General features: G+C 45.7%; 1 long non-coding RNA gene across 1 annotated transcript in view; it reads left to right on the top strand.

Moving 5' to 3' along the window:
* The window catches only part of LOC309667631, a 71,176-nt gene that overhangs the window by 33,731 nt on the left and 17,317 nt on the right, over positions 1–20,128 (top strand). The window contains exons 5-8 of the long non-coding RNA XR_014267862.1: positions 1,657–1,956; positions 2,291–4,082; positions 4,508–4,940; positions 9,553–9,644. This is a non-coding gene — a long non-coding RNA (uncharacterized lncRNA). The remainder of the gene's footprint in view (positions 1–1,656; positions 1,957–2,290; positions 4,083–4,507; positions 4,941–9,552; positions 9,645–20,128) is intronic.

Raw genomic sequence — 20,128 nt, 5'->3', positions numbered from 1 at the left:
GGGAGAGGTCGAGTGGTGTGAGGAGGAGCTGGTGGTGGTTTAACAGGGTTATTAAGGGTGGAAGTTGTTGGGGGAGTGGGTATATCGCTGTGGGCAGAATGCAGCCTTGGAGCCTGGGGACTGGATTAGACAGGCTCCGGGATTGGAGCAGGGGACTCAGGACATTTGAGGTAAAGGTTTTGAACCCATGAAGGCCTTTCTTTGTCTCTGCATCTCATCTCTGCTTGCTTCCTTCATTCCCTTCTGCATTCATGCATCAGAAAATACCAGCATTTTGTATAGCACAGGGAGATCAGCTCGGTGCTTTGTGACCACCTAGAGGGGTGGGATAGGGAGGGTGGGAGGGAGACACAAGAGAGAGGGGATATATGTATACATATAGCTGATTCACTTTGTTATACAGCAGAAACTAACACACCATTGTAAAGCAATTATACTCCAATAAAGATGTTAAAAAAAAAAAAGTAGCCATGATGAGGAAAGTTCTCATTTAGTCTTTGTAACCATCTTTAAAAAGAGTAGAGGATGTCCTATTCTATTATTCTATCACAACTGCTTTATAGACATATTTAACAATGTAAAACTTTTAAATTATCTGTTAAATCTTATTTACAGAAAAAAAAAAAAAAAAGAAAATACCAGCGTTTGCCAGGTGCCAGCTCCTGGCGACACAGCCGTGTAAAGACAAACGTATTTGTTCTCCTCACAGGGCTTCCATCCTCTTTGCCTCTCTGGGCAAGGCCCTCAGAGGTGAGTCATTCTACTGCGGGAAGCTAACTCCACCCCCGAGGTCTGATGGAGGGGCTCTTGTCCATAAACAGCTGCCATGGGGCACAGCAGGAGGTGGGCAGATGCTGCTGGAGAGGGCACAGCAGCGGCCCTGCCAAAAACAGCCCTTAAATGGAAAACATACAGGCAGCTCATGGCTTATTAAGTGAGGTTGTCTGACAAAGCAGCGGATCTAGCCTGGAGAAGAGAAGGCAGGGTGGGCAGGGCACGCTACAGGATCTTCAAGATCTGAAGGATGTCACAGAAGGAAAAAGGTGGGGGTATTTGTAGCGACCCCAGAGAACACAGTTTACAATGCTGGCTGGAAGCTACAGGAAAATTAATGTTGGCTTAATGTAAGGAAAAATTATCTAAAACGTGGAGCTGTCTGGAAACACGTGCGCTGCTCCCTTGAGGGGAGGAGCCCGCCCCCGTGGAGAGGGCAGGCAGCCCCTGTGCCTCCTGCTGGTCCTGGCGCAGGAGAGACGCCACGCCGCGTGCACAGCCTGTCTGCGCGATGTCCAGCGTCCCAGCTGATTTTATGATTTTGAGATGCTGTGAAACATTGAGCAACTTTATCTTAAAAACCGCCACCACTTATTTTTAATTTGAGGGCTCCTTTCACATACAACTTTCTGTGGAGTGGGGAAAAAAGTTTCCAAGGCCTTGCCCATCTTTGCTCCCTCTGGAAAACCATCGGAGGCACCTTCTCTCTTGAGTGTTTCATCTGGCAAACTCTGGGCAAACAGGGCCCGGTGCCTTATAAACACGGGGAGGTTACACACGCTTCTGCGACCCTGGAAAACACACACTGTCCTTGTCCTGGTTTATGGTTCATTTTCAGATGGTGCTCTGAGGTCTTAACTCATTCTTATTTCCTTTTCTCAGGTTGAAGAGGCGGGAGTTAAATGCCGGTGGGTGAGTTGCCACCAGGATCATGAAAGCTGCCCTCTGAGAAAGGAGCGTCGCTCTGAAGGGAAGCTGACATTCCTGGGGAATTTGGGGCCACGCCTGGGACGGCAGTGCCAGCAGAAGGGCACCTGCCGCGCACGGCGGGTGTGCTGTCCCCCTGGGGCTCGCCGTGGCCGTGCGTCTGACCCTCCCGGGTGGCTTGTCCCCAGGCCTGAGTGCTGGCTGGATCCTACACGTGGCTGCCACCACCCGGAACTTGCCTGAGCAGCCCCCCAGGTTCTGGGCCTTTCCTTGTGAGGCAGGGGTGAGCACTGCAGGGAAGGGCAGGGGGTGGGGAGTAACCGTGTGAGCGATCTTGACTCTGGAGTCCAGCGCTGGAGGTCGTTTCAGCTTTGGGTGCCGGGGGTGGGGGGTGTCATGCCAGGGCAGCGTTGCCTTGGTAAAGGCTGCCTCCCTGCCTGGAAGAGACTTGAACCCGCTTGGAGGTTTTCAAAACCAGCCGGGTTGCAGGAAAGGAAGAGGATGTCCTTCCTGTCACCTTGGATTTATCATGTTCTTCCTTCTCATGCACATCATGCCCACATTGCTAAAACCACTGCATTTTTTCCAGGCAGCATCTCCTTGGTCGAGAGCCCAGGTGCTGTTACAAGCTGCACCCATGCCCTGGTATCCCCGTGACATGGCCTGTCCCACGGGAAAGGAGAGACACCGGCCCTTCGGAAAGACACTCAGTGACGCCAGAGCCGGAAGCAAACAGCAAGGCTGACAGAATCTCTCCCCACCCCCCGTCTCCAAATGCAGCTGTTTTCTCATGGTCCCCCAGGAAGGAGATCCGGCTCTTGCTTCAGCATCCTGCATCAGCTTCTAACAGCCCCGTGAGTGGGCGGAATGCTCCAGAAGGAATCCTGTGCCCCGTGGGCCCGCTTTGTGCATCTCCGTCACCGTGGCATCAGGCTCCTTCTGGCCCTGTTTGACTCAACGTTGATTGCAGCCTTAACACTCAAGTTCTTGATGAAATCCTCTCTTTGACTTCTGCTAACTTATAACACCCCTTCAAAGCCCCTGGGGTCCCAGAGGCACTGGGTTCTGGACCAAACACCAGGCGCCATCCCCCAGTCCCCCAGGTGAGTGTAGCCAGGGCGTCTCTAAAACGCCAAGTGGCCAAACTGCAAGTGGACAGCCGGCCGAGGGTGACCCTGCTGGTGGAGCGGGGCCTGGCAGGCTCGGCCGGTGCAGGGCGTCCCGTTACTCTGTGGCTTGACCTGGTTCGCCGTCGGCTGAGGCCGGAGCCCAGACGGCAAGGCCGACTCAGCTGTGTCCTCGGGTCCCACACAACATCTTTGTCATGAAGCTTGGCAAGGACTGCTGAGTTCTTCCTTTCTGTTACCCCAGAATCATGCTCTGGGAGGGAAGGTGCTCCGGCCGGCCTGTCTGGAAGACTAGGTTGAGGCTCCTAAGGTGGGATTTCAGCCCCTGTGGGGCTTTGATGTGCAGGGGAAGGAGAGGGGGCTGCTGACGGTCTCACTGAAGTGCAGAGACCCAAAGCCATACACGGAGTGTGAGGAATCCAGCCCGGGCAGCAGATTCATTAGGCCAGTCTGGGAAGGCTGCTTCAGCCTTGGCGACGGTCGAGCTCCCGGGGGCCGTGACTACACCGCATATTTATTTGAATTCCCTCACGTAACCCAGCACAGAGCTTTGCCCAAGTGGACAGACTAGCTCAGCGGAGCAGGGGGTGCAGGCTGGAGCCTGACCGCCTGGGTTCGGACCCCTGCTCTGTCCTTCAGCCCTGGGACGTGCGGCCGAGTCAGCCGCCCTCTGTGGGCCTCGGTGTACTGGTCTGTCCGGTGGAGGCAGCGAGAGCCCCTGCTTCTGAGGCCGTTGCGTTCAGAACAGTGTTTGGCTGACTTGCTCCCACTGTGCAGCGCCCGGCAGGCACTGGGAGAGGAGAGCGGAATCCAGGGGCATCAGACTGGCGGCTGCCCCGGGGCGTAGACGTGGGCCCCTTGTCTCGGGCACTTATCTGTTACCCTGGTGTCTGTCAACTGTTTTACACGTTGGGGACTTTTGGAATTACTCGAATCACGTGACCAAGACAGCCCAGAAGAAACTAGCACGAAGACTGAGACTCCGCGGCGAGGCCGTGAGCAGGGACCAGCCGCGGCCTTTCTACGGCCCGCGCTCGGGCTCGAATGTACGGCTCAGCGGTGCCGGGCTCTGGGTTACGCCGCCCGGCTCCCCTTGTGTCCAGAGGTGTGTCAGGAGCGGGGCAGACCCCGGGGCCCCAGCCCAGAATGCCGCTCAGATAAGTCTCCGTGGGAGTTTGTACTTAGCCTCTGGCCTTGCTGGCCCCAGGCTCTGGCCACCTGAGAAAGTGGCCGGAGACGACAGAAAATCACAGGGTAAGTCACAGGCCAGGTGTCCAGGGAAGGGCCTGCGAGGGACCGTCCCGGGAGTCCTGTGCGGGGGAGGACGCCCTAGCAGAGGAGCCCATGCTCAGCTCGGGCCCCCCCCGACCCCTCCTCCCGAAAGCCGCAACCGACAGAAATCGCCCCCAAGGGTGGGCGCTGGCCTCTCTCGCCCCTTCCCCTGCGCTGAGCTCGCTGTCGGGCAGGCGCTGCTTCTGCCAGGCCCCTGGGCTCCCCTGGGCCCCGAGCTGCCCAGAGAAGACGAGCAGGGTGATTACTGGCCCCGCTGCTCGGAACCATTGCGAGGGTGACGACAGTGAAGCTTGGCAAGAAGCCCACCACCAAATCCCCTCTCCTCTGTGGCACCCCCAGCCCCTGTCCTCTCTTCCTCTCCTCCTCACCTTTCTATCCATCCGTAGGCGGCTGAGAGCATCGGCCAGCAGCGCTCCAGTTCCGGAGGCACCGGCTCCGTCCTGTGGATTCGGAGACTCTGGGTACTGGGGGAAGGGCTAACTGGATTCTGGAAGCCTCTCTCCCCGGGGAGGCGGGGCCAGATTCAGCCAAGGCCCCACCATCTGTGCGAGGAGACGGCGTGCCTTCCCCGAGCTGCCCCCCTGCTCTGTGCAGCAGACGCTTGGCTCTGGCGGCGGATGTGGAAACTGAGGCAGGGCTGAGGGAGGCTGTGGGCAACCTGGCATCCACCCCAGGACCCCCTCAGGCTCTGCGCTCTGGCGAGCTCAGCACTGCGTCTGAAGAAAGTCCTCTGACAAAGAGGACACAAAGGTCCGCAAAGGCAGGACCAGCTGAAGAAGGGTCTGGAACTGGAGGGGCCCTGGGACAGCCAGGGAGGAGGTGACCGGGACAGCTGTGGTCGCTTTTAGTTCCCAGGCTCCACACCACTCCTGAATTCCTCTGGGAAGTGTCAGGGTACCCGCAGCCGCTGTTTTCCCACTGCTGCACCCCAGGGTCTAGAGCTGTGCCTGGCACATGGTGGCCTCTTGGCAAATCCGCCTCGGCTGGGGACGGGCATCATGGAGAGGGGCAGCAGGGGCTCTCAGGGCTCCAGGGCCCTTTCTGTCTAGAATGGCCTTGGGGTTGGGGCGGGGGACCAGGGAAGCGAGTGCGGTGTGTCTCCAAGGTTCTCAGTCAGCACCCGCCCCCCGCCATCCCTGCCTGCCTTTACCCCACTGCCACCCCACCGCCCTGCCACCCCATTCCCACAGCTTCCCTCCCCTCCTCCATCCTCTGACGTTAAGATGTTCACATTCGGTCTCACCTCGTTTGTCTTAAGTGTCAAGGTCTTAAGCTAAAGAAATAAATCTCTAAGATGACTGATCTCAGGCATCAACAGGAGAGAGGAAGGCCTGTCTTGGGGAGGGGGTGACAATGGGGACTTCAGGGGCACAGAAAATCCCCATGAGACCCAGCTCCCCGGCTCCCAGCCCAGGGGTGCCTTTCTTCTCAACACAGCCCCTCACTGCAGCGAGTCCAGGGGTCAGCGGTCTGCGAGGGCGGCTCCCCGGCTCACCTTTCCAGCTACCTGGGTGTGGCCTGGGGACAGGGAGCCTGGGCTTCCAGAACAGACAATTTCAATTTAAGGCGGCATTTGGGGAGAATACTGTTCCATTTGCTCACTTTTCTTAGTCCTCCCCCCAAAACTTGATTCAGTCAACACTGGATGAGAAAGGCCTGTTTCTAGCAATGCCACTGTGAGAAAGAGAAAAATCAGCAGCACGAAGCAGGCTGGGTTCTCATCGGGAAGAGGGCACTTGGGGGGGTAAAGAAACAGAGGCCGAGCAAACACGGGGCGACCCTGAGCCCACCACACTCCCTGGTGGTTGACCTTTCATCCCACGTGGGACCCCAGAAAAGGCACGAGAGCACGGGGAGCCCCAGTGATGATTACGCCCAGGGACACATACCTGCTCATTGCCTGGTTTCCATTAAACCGGCCTGATCTCTTTAGGCCTTTGTTTGTTTTCATGGCTGATGCAACCCAACCAGACTGATGAGTCTGGATCTTTCTTTTTCTTATGTTGTTTCCTGTTTAGTTGAATGTGTTCAATATTTCTGTGCATATTCATTTCTCATCTGATGCTGCCAAAGAGAACCATGGCCCTTATTTCCTCTCCCAAGGCCATGGTCTGGACACGGTTCATCGTCAAAGGGAGAGAATCTTTGGGAAAGATGAAGGGTTTCGGTCCAGCCTCTACACCCTTTTGGAGTTGGACAAGCTGAGTTTCTAAAGAGAAACTGTTGGCTGGACTCGGAGTTCCAGCCCTGGGCCAGAATGAGATGTTCAGGAAAGGTGTTTCTAGGAGGCATGTTGCTTTGAAAATTTCCAAGTCTGGGCTTGAGGATTTGGGATAAAGTGACCCTCCTACCTTTCTGAGGTTCTCTTTCTGTTGGTTTCCTCGGAGATCCATCTACCAGCCTAGCTCTGGGCCTGGCCAGAACTAATGGCCCTGGGTTTGGAAATATCCCCAAATACAATCTCCTCCAAGGGTTTTACCCTTCACTTGGAACTCCACTGGGCCTTTTAAAGTAGATTGAATCCATATGTTTCTGATTCATTTACACTTAACTCATCAGAATGTTCCCTTTTTTATGAGTGATTTGTTGTCTTAAGATGCCTTTTGTAGTCTTGTTTATAAGCATTTCTTTTACCCTTAGAAACAAGATACCATGTCTTGTTAAAGCATGGGGGTAGGGGCAGTGGTGGTAAAAATATAACTTCAGGTCTGAGTTTTGGTTCGCAAGGGGAAATGCAGTGTTTCAGCAGAGCTCTTTGGTTGGTCGAAAGATTTCTCTGTTTGCTCAGAGCGTGAGACTGGCAATGGCTGTCCGCACCCCTCCTCCTAGGCTGGAAACTCAGTGAGTGCTTCTCTGAGCAGCAGTGTAACACTAGGCAAATTGCTTCATGTCTTCTCTCCTCAAATCCTTCGTCTGTAAAATGGGGATGCTAATACTCCCTGCCTCACGGGGCTGTTGTGGTAATAATGTGCTGAGGCTGTTACAAAAGCATGAGTCATGCAGAATTAGCTAGAGTTCCTTTATGCAGTGCCAAGCCCATGCATTGCTCTATCCTTTCCTTCATATGCCACCCCTCTGGTCCACTTAGACTCCAATTAATCCTCCAGGACTGAGTGCAAACATCTCCTGTTCTAAGACCTTCTCTGCTCACCAGCCTTGATCGTCAGTTTCTCCTTCGTGTCCCTGCACACGTCTTACACACTTCTCTGTTGTCAGTCTCCTTGCTTGTTGGCTTTTTTGTTTATATAACCTGACTACCCCCATTTGGAAACTGGCATCTCCTTGAGGGCAGGAAAGTGATATTCATCTTGGTTTTCCAAAGCCCAGGACAGAGTCTGACCCATAGGAGGTGCTCAACAATAGTTTGAAATTAAGGAGATAAAAACAGAAACGGGGACACAATGCTGCCCATTCTTTTTGTGCTCAGGATGAATCTGGTTAACTGTACGTGGCTTTATAAGGAAGGAGACTGATGGAGTGATACAGCGACCACAGGGTCTTCAGCATGATGTGGGCTGGGGGTGGCAAGGGAGAGAAAGGGACCAGAGGAGACTTGGGATCTGAACCACAGAGGCAGAGCAAGTTCCGTGGAGAAGGTGAAGAGTTCATTTTGGGATGTGTGGAACGCAACACTCAGGTGAAAATATCTTGCAAAATGTGGAAGTGTGGGCTGGGGAAAGTTTGGATCTATAGATGTTGAAACACTGAGGGGACTTCTGAAGTTAGGGTAGGTCATACCACAGGGGAAGCATGGTCTCTTTGAGGCCTTGGAACATAAACTATCAGCCACTAACATTTTTTATTTTTCTAGATATTTAGAGTATAAAGTTAGGTCGTTCATTAGAGGTCTTTCTGTAGCATTTACAGCTATAAATTTCCCTCTTAGCACTTCTTTCACTGCATCCCATAAGTTCTGACATGTTGTGTTTTCATTTTCACTTGTCTCAAGGTATTTTACAGTTTCCCTTGTGCTTTTTTCTTTGACTCATTGGTTGTTGAAGAGTGTGTTGTTTAATTTCCACATATTTGTGGATTTTCCAGTTTCCCTTCTGCTATTGATTTCTAGTTTCATTCCATTGTGGTTGGAAAAGATACTTTGTATGCTTTCAATTTTTAAAAGTCTGTTAAGACTTGTTTTGTGGCCTAACATATGGCCTATCCTGGACAATGTTGCATATGCAGTTGAGAGAAATGTGTATTGTGCTGTTGTTGGGTGGAGTGTTCTGAATATGTCTGTTAGGTCCAGCTGGTTTCTGGGTTTGTTCAAGTCTTCCATTTCCTTATGGATCTTATGTCTGGTTGTTTTGTCAGTTACTGAAAGGGGATATTGTAGTCTCCTACTATTATACAGTAGTGTTTCTATCAGTGTTTGCTTCTTATATTTGGAGCTCTGATTCCTGTTGCATATATGTTTATACTTGTTATAGCTTCTTGGTGAATTGACCCTTTTATCAATATATAATGTCCTTCTTCATCTCTCGTAATAGCTTTAGACTTAAAGTATATTTTGTCTGGTATTTGTATAGCCACCTCAGCTCTCCTTTTGTTACTATTTGCATGGAATGTCTTTTTCCATCTTTCACTTTCCATCTATATGTGTCCTTAGATCTAAAGTAAGTTTCTTATAGGCAGCATAAAGGTAGATCATGCTTTTTTATCCATTCTGCCAGTGTTTGTCTTTTGATTGCAAATTTTAAACTATTTACATTTAAAGTAATTAGTAATAAGGAAAGACTTATGCCATTTTGTTAGTTTTCTGTATGTCTTATAGCCTTTTTTCCCTCATGTCCTCTATTACTGCCTTCCTTTGTGTTTAGTTGTGGGTTTTTTTGTTTTTTGTTTTTGTTTGTTTGTTTTTTGTAGTGACATGTTTTGATTTCCTTCCTATTTCCTTTTGTGTATATTCTATGTGTGTTTTCTTGGTGGTTATCATGGGGATTATATATAACCATCCTAAAGTTATAACAATCTATTTTGAATTGATACCAACTTAACTTCAATTACATACAAAAACTCTACTCCTTTACAATTCCATTTGACCCCAACTTTATGTTATTGATGCCACAAATTACATCTTTATATCTTGTATACCAATGAACATAGATTTATAATTATTTTTATGCATTTCTCTTTTAAATTCTGTTGAAAATAAAAAGTGAAATTATAAAGCAGAATTAGAATAGTACTCACTTTTATATTTGTCCATGTATTTACCTTTACCAGAGGTCTGTATCTTCCTAGGGCTGTGAGTAGCATTATAGCATCCTTGCATTTCAACCTGAAGGAGTCCCTGCAGCATTTCTTGTAGGGCACAACCAGTGGTAATGAATTCCCTGTTTTTGCTTATCTGGGAGTATCTTAACTTCTCCCTCATTTTTGAAGGACAGTGTTGCTGAATATAGAACTCTCACCTGACAATTTTTTCTTTCAGCACTTTGAATATATCATCCCATTGCCTTCTGTCCTCTGAGTTTTCCAATAAGAAATTTGGCTGATAATCTTACAGAGTATCCTTTGTACACGGTGAGTAACTTTCCTCTTGCTGCTTCAAGATTTTTCTCTTTGTCTTTCAACAGATTAATTATAATGTGTCTCAGTGTGGGTCTTTTTGGTTTTATCCTACTTGGAACTCATCGAGTTCTTTGAATTCATAGATTCATGTCTTTCCTTAAATTTGAGAAGTTTTCAGCCATTATTTCATCAAATAAACTCTCTGATCCTTTTTCTCTTCTCCTTCTGGGACTTCCATAATGCATATATTGGTCTGCTTGATGAGGTTTTGTAAGTCTCGTAGGTTCTGTTCACTTTTCTTTATTCTTTTTTCTTTCTGCTCCTCAGACTTAATAATTGCAAATGTCCTGTCTTTGAGTTCATTGATTTTTTCTTTTTCCTGTTCAAGTCTGTTGTTGAGCCCCTCTAGTTAATTTTTCAGTTTAGTTACAGATATCCCACACTTTTTGAAAGTTTGCTTCATGCCACTTCACTTTTACAAAAGACCTATATTAGTAACTGTTTTTACTAACCAAAATAGATCAGAAGAAAAAAGTGAAAATAGCATTAAGCATTTGTTTTGCAGTGAGCCATTTTAGAGACAGTACTTCCTCAGGAACTATATTCAGTATCTCAGCATCAAGTCACCATAGTTTTGAACTCCATCTGTGAGCATCTATGCTTTATCCTGATTTATTTTGTGCATCCATTAACTAGATGTATCCTAAGATAATTTCTTCTTTACTTTATGCTATTTTGGCTTACAAAAAGTTTCACAGAAATGCTATACTTTCAGAGAGTGGGAAAAACCTGATTGTACTTTTCAGTTTCAGAATTTCTGTTTGGTTCCTTTAGGTAATTTCTATCTCTATTCTCATTTTGTTCGTATATTGTTTCCTGATTCCTTTCAGTTCTTTGCCCATGCTTTCCTTTAGCTCTTTAAGAATATTTTAGATGACTGTTTTCTCACAGATACAAAGAACAGATTGATGGTTGCCAGGGGCAATGGAGAAATGGGTAAAGGTGGTCAAATGTACTTCTAGTTATAAAATAAGTCCTGATGATGTAATGTACAACATGGTGACTAGAGTTAATAATAATGTATAGTATATTTGAAAGTTAAGATCTTAAAAGTTCTCACAAGAAAAATAATAAAACTCTGTCTGGTGATGGATGTTAACTAGAGTTACTGTGGTGGTGATTTTGCAGTATATACATATATCAAATCATTATGTTGTACACCTGAAACTAATATACTGTTATATGTCAATCATGTATCAATATCAAATCAAATCAAATCTTTGGTACACAGATTGAATTTCCTTACTAAAATCTGAGAAATTCTGAATTCCAAAACACAGTTGGTTCCAAGAATCAGATAAAAGATGTGGATATGTGTTAAAAGCAGTTGTCTCTGAGTACTGGGACATATACTTTGTTTATTTATACTTTTTTGCACTTTCAATACTTTCTATACAGTACATATATTATTTTTAAAATTATAAAAATATCTTAACAAAGTACATATTCATTGCAGATATCACAGGACATCTGCTACCCATATTCTTTTAACAGTTAATCCAGTTAGTTTCTTTAATCTTGAAAGAAATAAAATACAGTTCTCCAAAAATTATAGAATAATCAGGCTTTTCACCAGCAGGAACTTTCTTCCACTTTAATTATTCCAGATAAGGATGGGGTATTGCCTCTGAATTTTTCTCCCACAGCCATTTATTTCCTTTAAGGAATAACTGGAAGCCAGCAGGCTTGTTTTAGAAGGAATTCACATGTCAGGTGACAGTGCTTTTCAAACTTTTCTGCCAAACGGAATAGAATGAACAGGTATTCCCAGGGGCTTAAGAGCACAAACCCTGTCTGCTCCGTTCTCTTCTGTAACCTAGTTGTTACAGAACCTGGCAGGAGTGAGCAAATGGGTGAAAAAATGAATAAGCCAATAACTAATTTTCTCTATAGAGCATTGTGTAAAAATAATTCTACTTGCCATACTTTAAGGATCAAAGAAACTCCTCATAGAAACACATAGCTTATTTACATGTCTCTTTGGAAGTTAATCAGTAACTCCTAGAACCAGTAATTTTCTCAGTGGTCAACCTAGTTAAAAAAACAAAAAAAAGACAATTGTTTGAAGTCTTTGTCTTGTATCCAATGTTTGTATTTCTTCAGGGATGGTTTCTGCCATTTAATTTTTTTCCTTTGAATGGGCCATGTTTTACCGTTTCTTACATGTTTTAATGTATGCTTGTGATTTTCTTTTGTTGAAAACTGAGCATTTGAAAAAACAACTACCCCTCCCAGTGCAGACTGGCTCTGGGCTGGGGAAATCCTTAAGTAATTAGACAGGCATGTCCTGAGCCTCTGGATCAGCTCACAGAGAAAGCTTAGGGCCTTCTCAGGGCTTTTCTGAGCATGTGTCTTGCATGGGCCTGTGTGTGGCTTTTCAATTACCCCATATACACAGTTGCTTATAAATGTCTTAACTGCACAGAGTCTCACCTCAGTTTCTCCTTGGGGCCTTAGATGGTTTACTGTGTGTCTCCACCCATAATCCTTTGTCCCAGACACCTGCAGGTCTGTAGTTTCCCTGCAGCTTTCCTGAGCAGTGCCAGGTGCTTCACTCTGCCTCAGATCTGAATCAGGTGAAACGGAGACCAGTCCTTCAAGCAGCCCCCAGATAGGTTATAACATTGCAAATCTGCTCTGCTCCCTCCTGTTCAAGGGAGGGGACTGGGAACAGCTGTGTCCTCCAAACCAAGAGCACGCTACAGCAGGGAGAGGGCGGGGAAAAGGCAAGCAAAAATACCACGGAATCTCCTACTGTTTTGGGTGTGGCAATTTCTTTGAGTGTGGCACTTTTTTTTTTTTAACATCTTTATTGGAGTATTATTGCTTTACAATGGTGTGTTAGTTTCTGCTTTATAACAAAGTGAATCAGCTATACACATACATATATCCCCACATCTCCTCCCTCTTGTGTCTCCCTCCCACCCTCCCTACCCCACCCCTCTAGGTGGTCACAAAACACCGAGCTTATCTCCCTGTGCTATGCGGCTGCTTCCCACTAGCTATCTATTTTATATTTGGTAGTGTATATATGTCCATGCCACTCTCTCACTTCGTCCCAGTTTACCCTTCCCCCTCCTGATGTCCTCAAGTCCATTCTCTACGTCTGCGTCTTTATTCCTGTCATCCTGCCCCTAGGTTCTTCAGAACGATTTTTGTTTTTTGTTTTTTTTTTAGATTCCATATATATGTGTTAGCATACGGTATTTGTTTTTCTCTTGGTTACTGTAGACCTTGGATTGTTTTTCCATAACTCATATAAGGTTATTTTATCCAATTTTTGGTGGGTTTTTTTGATGTCTCCGTGAGGAAATAAGGGAGTTTCCTAGTCTGCCATTTATTTTGCTGGTGTTTCTCTCCATTATCATTTTTATGACTCCTTTTCACCCCCTGGCTGACGCATATCCCTGACAGACCAAAAGGAAGGCAGATGAGGGTCACGTGTGATACCAGATGAGTTTCTCCCATGGGTAGTATCTCTGCTACTTAGGAGCAACAAGCTATGAGAAACAGAGGCCTTGGGAAGGCTAGCTCTTCCCATCCCAACCACTATTCCCAAATATCAAACAACTCTATCCTGGTATAACTGGACCAGGTGGTGATTTTTCCATGGTTGATCCAATGTGTGTCTCATTTTAGACAAGCAGCTCTGAAAAGACTCAGTCTCCCTGAAAGCAAAGCTGGACACAGGTGCATCCACATAAATAGTTTATTTGGGAGGTGATTCCAAGTTGCAGAAATGAGGATGGGAGAGGGTGATAAACAGAAGAAGAAAAAGCCAATATGAGAAAGTTCTGTGGCCACTGGGGGCTCAATTTTGTTGCACTTCCCAAGAAGTAGACAGAGCCATTCATCCCCAGGAATTGCCCACAGGAAGGCTGGGGAGCCAGAGTACTTATTAATTGTAAAAAGTTGTTCTTGGGGACACTAAATCTTTCCTCTGAGCTACGTATCCTGAATTTCCTGGGCTCCCGTCTATTTCTGAAGTATTACCCAGCACGTAAGGCAGCAGCAGACTCTGCCATTGGTCAAGGGTGTGTGTGAGTTGGCTCAAGTGGTACTCTGTGAAAACTGAGGATGCTGATGGGGGTTGGGCAGGGTCAAAGGTGTCTGCAACATGGCAGTCACGCTACAGCCTCATAAGTATGTATGTTTGTCGTTCTGTCAAGCAGAACTGAACAGTGTAAATGCAGCGTCTCATTTCTCCTCTTGCTCCTTGCTCTTTCCCTTCTCTCCTTTATCCTTGTCGAATTTCACCCGTTAAAAAAGGTGTCAGTACCATAATATAGAGAAGTGAATCCTATGCTTTTCCAAGCCACTGGTGATATACAAGTTTTCCCTTTGTTTTCGTAGTTTCCTAGTGGCTGGTAATCAGAGATATACATCTCAATCCCAGAGGAAAGTCCTTAGCGTATTCTTGGACTTTCCAAGGTGACTTTCTGGGTGTTGAGGAAACAGGGGATCAGGGGTTCCCCAACAGCTATGGGTCTGACTAGTGACCCTGCACTGGTCTGTACTGGCTTCTATATGGCAAATGCAGCACAAAGGAGGTGCCCGACAACCCTGCGTGTGATCTGCAGCCATTCATTCTCTTCTCCCTTAGGCTTTCTTTTGGCTGAACAGCAGGCTCTCTGGCCTCTGCAACTAGAGAACATCACTAACATAACGTAAACGCTGGGCAGCTGCTGGGAGCTGGAGATGGTTCATGAGGAAGAGCTGCGTGAGGCTTGACCCTCAGGGAAAAGCAACACCAAATCCCACCACCACAGGCTGCTTTCCATTTGGATTTAGTGCAAATGAGGCATAATAACAATTAGATGTATTTGGAGGGGAAGGAAATTAAAAAGGCATTTCATTTGGAGTAAGGAGAGTGGGTAAAGAGAGAAGAAATTCTATAAATGACAGCAGAGAGAACCTTTTCTAGACCTGCCAGAGGTATAAATCATTAGGAATCATTAGCTTTATGAGAGTAGGAACTTTCACTCTTACTTATGTGATTCTGTACTAAGTAATCCACGACTAGAACCCAAAACACCCTGTGGTTGCACAAGTGTGGCTGTGTGAAAGGAGAGGGTTAGGAGGAGAGGCTCTGTTCTTGAGACAACTGGGGACTCTGGGTCAGAGAGTCTGGGATGGTTGCTGATGTTGGATATTTAGTGGTAAATATCTAGGCTAAGATGTTCTGGGAAAGGTTGTCAAGACGTGGGGCTTTAAATCTTGGGAGAAGATTTTTTTTTGTAAGTTCATTTGAAATTCCCTAGAAACTGCTTATTTCACAATAATAAAAGGAACAAAAATAATCTACGTGAAAACATTAATCATAGGAGGTTGAAAAGGCAAACACACTGTGTCTGTAGACAACTGCAAATAAATTTTGGTTGCCTTCCTTAAGCAATGCCAGCTGTGGGTTTGCTTTCACAAACCAAGATGGACTCTGAGGAGAAAGGAGAGGTAAGGGTTTCTCCACCAAAGACCCTACGTGTGTTTGGGGTAAGACAACTATATTCTATTACTTTCCTCCTCGAATCACTATTGTAATTTGAGGCTTACAGTAGTGGTGTAATGAATGTTTGTTCAACTAAATATCTCAATAGCCCAAAGTCTACTTGGATTAAGCAAATTAAAATGACTGAAGTTGAATTCTGTGACTTTACTAAGCTTTCCCACCCGTTGTGTTCAGAGATAGTTTTTAAGAGAAGTTGATCAAAAAGCTTCAAACGGTGAATGTGTATGTTTTACGGCACAGCGTAGTGATAGAAAGCATGAGCTTTGGTGTCAGATCTGAGTTTCTGGTTCTGATCTCGGAGAGGCAGCCATGAGCGGTGGCGTGAAGTGAGATCTTAGTTCCCTGCCCAGGAATTCAACCTGGGTAGCCGGGATGAAAACCAGGAATCCTAGCCACCAGATCCCGTGGCTCTTGCCCCCAGTGAAAAATGCATTTCTCACGGAGACGGAAACTATAAAAACAGGTACAAAGTTTATTATTAGAGACATAGCACAACAACAAGTGGGAGAGCACACAGAGAAACAGTTTAGTTAAGACAGAAGCGAGGCAGAGATGCACACCTGGAGAGAAAGGGTGTGGGCGTCCCCCCTAACGAGGAGGAGCGCGGTAAAGAGACTGTTAAGTCATTTCTATGGGGCAGTTCTTCCGGGTCTTTGTTTACCTTTGGTCAATTACCTTTGGTTTCTTTTTCCACACCTGACCTGTCTTTCTGCGCATGGGCAATGTCTCCCTTACCCCAAGGATGGGAAATATATGACCTCTTGATCCTTTACTCAAAAAGGGTTTAGCCCCTCTCTGTCCCTGCCGTGACTGTTATCTTAAGGCATCTACAGGAGACAAATCCTGGCTGTTTACCCTGTCTCTGTCATTGCTTCCATCTCGGAGAGCAAACAGGAGGCTGGTCGTAAATGCCTAACCTGGAGCCCACCTATCTCCTGTCTCAGGAAATGCAAACAGGAGGCTAATTGTAAGTGTCCGGTCTGAAGCCCACTTTTTTCCTGCCTCGGTTCCATCATTTGTTAGTTTCTTGACTGTGAGAAAATGGTTCAGCCTCTTTAAAGCTTAGTTTCATCAATTATAAAATGGATACAATAACTGTATGTACCCTATGGAATTATGGAGATTAAATGAGATAATTTCTTGTAGAATACTTAGCACAGTATTTTGCACAGAGAGCACACTCAGTGTTCCTTGTAGTTGGTCATCAATATCCTCCTCTTTTCTTCCTCCTCACCTAGAACAAGGATGGGTAAACTATGGCCTATGGCCAGTTTTTGTAAATAAAGTTTTATTGGAACCCAGCCATGTCCATTTGTTTACCTATTTCCTAGGGTAGCTTTCACCCTACAGGGCAGAGTTGAGTAATTGTGACAGAGACTGTATGGCTGGGAAAGTCTAAAATATTTACTATCTGACTCTTTGCAGAAAAAAATTGCTGACCCCTGCTCTAGAAGCATGAAAATCTGGGGAAGTGTTCATGCTGTTCTTGATCTTAATTTACCAGGATAACTTTGATTGGAAGAAACTAGATGAATGAGCCCATAAAGCAACAGAATATTATGTTTACTTCATAGGTTTCCAAAACATACTAAGGGGCAGAGATGAAGAAATGCTAAGAGGAAAAACAGAGATAGCATCTTTTGGCTTAAAAGAAAAGGCACAGAAGCAAGCAGAGAAATCCTACTGACTTAGAGGATAATTGTTTCCATGGGCATTGAGCGTGTCTTAAGTTATTTTATTAAGATAGAGATTCCTGTTTCTGAGTCCCTAGATGTAATATGGAGAAAGCCATAGGGCATGTATAGCATGGAAGTATTTGCACATAATAATAGATATGGTATTTGTTCCCAGTAATTTTTTTTTTCTTTAAATCTGACAGTCAAATACAGAATATGGTGGAATTCCTGGTCTTCTAAAATTCTCTTTTTAGACTCATAGATGAGAAAATCATCTTAAAACTCACTTGGAAGGAAGGAGTGACTAAAGTTGGAAACTTAGTAACATATTGGAAAGAGACTTAACAAGGACCAAAAACAATACCTGAAAGATTAGATAAAAACTGCTCTAGGAAGATCAGCTGAAAGAGGGGGAGAAACAGAAGGGGCTTTCCCAGGGAGCAGGGTGTCTCTAAAGAAGAGACCCAGGCCAGGGGAGACCACAGGGCAGGGTTAGGGTTAAGATCAAGAAACTGGCCAGCCTCAGCCTGGGAGCCAGGATCCCTTTTGATGCAAACGCCCATCTTCCGGCCCAAGGTGCTGTGTTAGATGACCTTCTTGTTTCCCGTTGATCATCCAGAAGGAATGATGGACGACCATCGGTGCCCTGAAGTTTTGCTCAACTCTTTTCAAACTACCCTACATAATCCTAGGACTGCACTGGGACACACTCTGTGGGCACATGGTGATTGTTGGGAAGTCGTTAAGAAACTGGTGTCCAGAAGTTCCCGAGTATTTCTCTTTGTCTCTTAGATTGTTCTAAAATGTGTAATTGTGATCATGTAAAGCACTGAGAACAGTGCCTGCAGAGCAGGGGCTTAATTCATGATAGCTATTTTTATTTTCATTGTTGAAACCCAATTAGAAACTTTGGTTTTTGCTGTTTCATAAAGAAATTCTGTTTGTTTCTTTACAATGAACAAGCAAAAAGCACTCTGTCTGAAAAGTCAGTGTAGCTTTCAGATTCTCACCCTTAGAAAGTCCTAATCTTAAACACCCCCTTTCCCTCAATCTGCGATAAACTCCTCATCTGGCAATTTGCAGAAGGAGCCACTGCCCAGGACCATTCACGAGCTACACATACACAACCCCAATCTGCTTTTTGTTTCTAATTCTTGAATGAATGTCCTAAAATTCCCCATATGATAAAATCCCTCTACCAGCTCTTTCTTTCCCAGGAACACTATGATTGCTCTTTTGTAGATTTGCAGGATAAGAGAAATTTGAACATTTAAATAATAATATATTTTAAAAGGCATAATGGGGTTAGTTTAGGGAAAACAGCCCATCTCACACCATGTGCAGAAGAAATCAATATGTTTTGGAGTTCATTGGGGAACCAGAGAATATTTGATTTTATGAGAGTATTAAGTTTTCATTGAATTACATCTTTGTTCAAAGCAATTGGGTTCATCTACTGAAATGGGAAGTTTAACTCAGTGATCTTTGGGCTAGTAAAATTTAAACCATGATGAGAATCTTTTGATGAATCCGTTCTTTTTTTTTTTTTAATTTTTATTTATTTATTTATTTATTTATTTATTTATTTATTTATTTATGGCTGTGTTTGGGTCTTCGTTTCTGTGTGAGGGCTTTCTCCAGTTGCGGCAAGCGGGGGCCACTCTTCATCGCGGTGCGCGGGCCTCTCACTATTGCACGCGGCCTCTCCTGTTGGGGAGCACAGGCTCCAGACGCGCAGGCTCAGTAATTGTGGCTCACGGGCCCAGCCGCTCTGCGGCATGTGGGATCCTCCCAGACCAGGGCCCGAACCCGTGTCCCCTGCATTGGCAGGCAGATTCTCAACCACTGCACCACCAGGGAAGCCCCGAATCCGTTCTTTTAACAAAGACTCTGTTGGGCCAGATTTTGGATGTTCCCTGGAGATGAGTTGGTGGTGGCTATTGACCGCCTCTACAAGTAGCCAAGGCAAGCATGCCCAGTGCCCTTAAGTGGCCCAAGCACGTTGGAATAACTAGTGGAACAGCATGCAGGAACACCAGGTCTTACTTATTAGGGTTTTGCCCCTAATAGTTGAAGCTCCCAAACATCTCTGGACTTTAATTTTGTCATCTGTTAAAATAAGTATATAAAACTACTGGTGATCCCAAAATGCTGCTCTGATGTCCAGCTAGTTACTTAAAACTCTCCAGGGGAGATTGTTTAAAAAAAGACACCTCTTAGCATAAATCTGGAAACAACTTAACTGTCCATCAGTAGGGGGCTGGTTAAGTAAGCTGTGGTAGATCCAACCATAAGTGCCTTTTAAGAAGCATGAAGCAGACCTTCATGGTTGGTGTAGAAATATCCCTCAGTAATGTTATCAAGTGAAAAAAGCAAAGTGCAGAGCAACATGTGTGGCGAATTCCTCTTGTGTAGGTGAAAATGCAGAGATGGGGCATAGACTTGTTTTCTGTTTTTGTTTATTGAAGGATGTACAAGAAACTGTAAATAGTGTTTATCTTTGTAAACTAACTGCTCTGCACATTTCAGGGATTATTAGTAATAACAATGATAATGTTATCAGTTAAGGATGTGTTCTGATGCCTTGTTTCCTTTGTGCCCTTCAACTTGTATCTATCACTATGTGATTACAAGCCGCTAACTTGGAGTTGTGGGAAGAACACTGCATGAACCGCGTCAACCTGCGTTTAAATCATCTACTAGTGAGTGATCTTGTGCAAGTAACTTCCCTTCTCTGGAGCTCAGTGTTCTCATCTTTTAAATGGGGTGGCAGGATGAGCAATCAAATGCGGGGCTTCTATTTTAACTTGCACGTGGCATTTATCACCTATCTTGGAGACACAGACGCACAGAAACACACTCAAACAGAAAAACGAGAAACGATCACGAACTGAGTCTCAGCAAATACTTGTGAGCACTTTCTTTGCTAGCACTTTTCTGTGGGGAATAGAGAGGAAATAACTGCCCTGGAGAAACTCTATGATCTCGTGTGAGAGAAAAAACATACTTGCATGAAACAAACAGCAAATAACATGGAGCCGCATAGGAACAGCCCTGGAGTTGTTTCTCTCATTGTATGGCGCTCACTTTAAAATATTACTCACCTGAAACTCAAGAAGAGCAGGCTTAGCAATGAAAGTCAAACCCGAGCCCCTTGGCCACACCTGCACTGGTCTGTAAACTAAAGGACGAGATAGGTGGTCGCTAGGTTCCTTGGCGGTGATGAAATCTATGACTGTGCCATCTCTGAGAGC

This window comes from Balaenoptera physalus (genome assembly GCF_965194825.1).
Source record: "Balaenoptera physalus genome assembly, chromosome: 10".
Classification (NCBI taxonomy): domain Eukaryota; kingdom Metazoa; phylum Chordata; class Mammalia; order Artiodactyla; family Balaenopteridae; genus Balaenoptera; species Balaenoptera physalus.
This window is presented reverse-complemented; position numbering and strand designations above follow the sequence as displayed.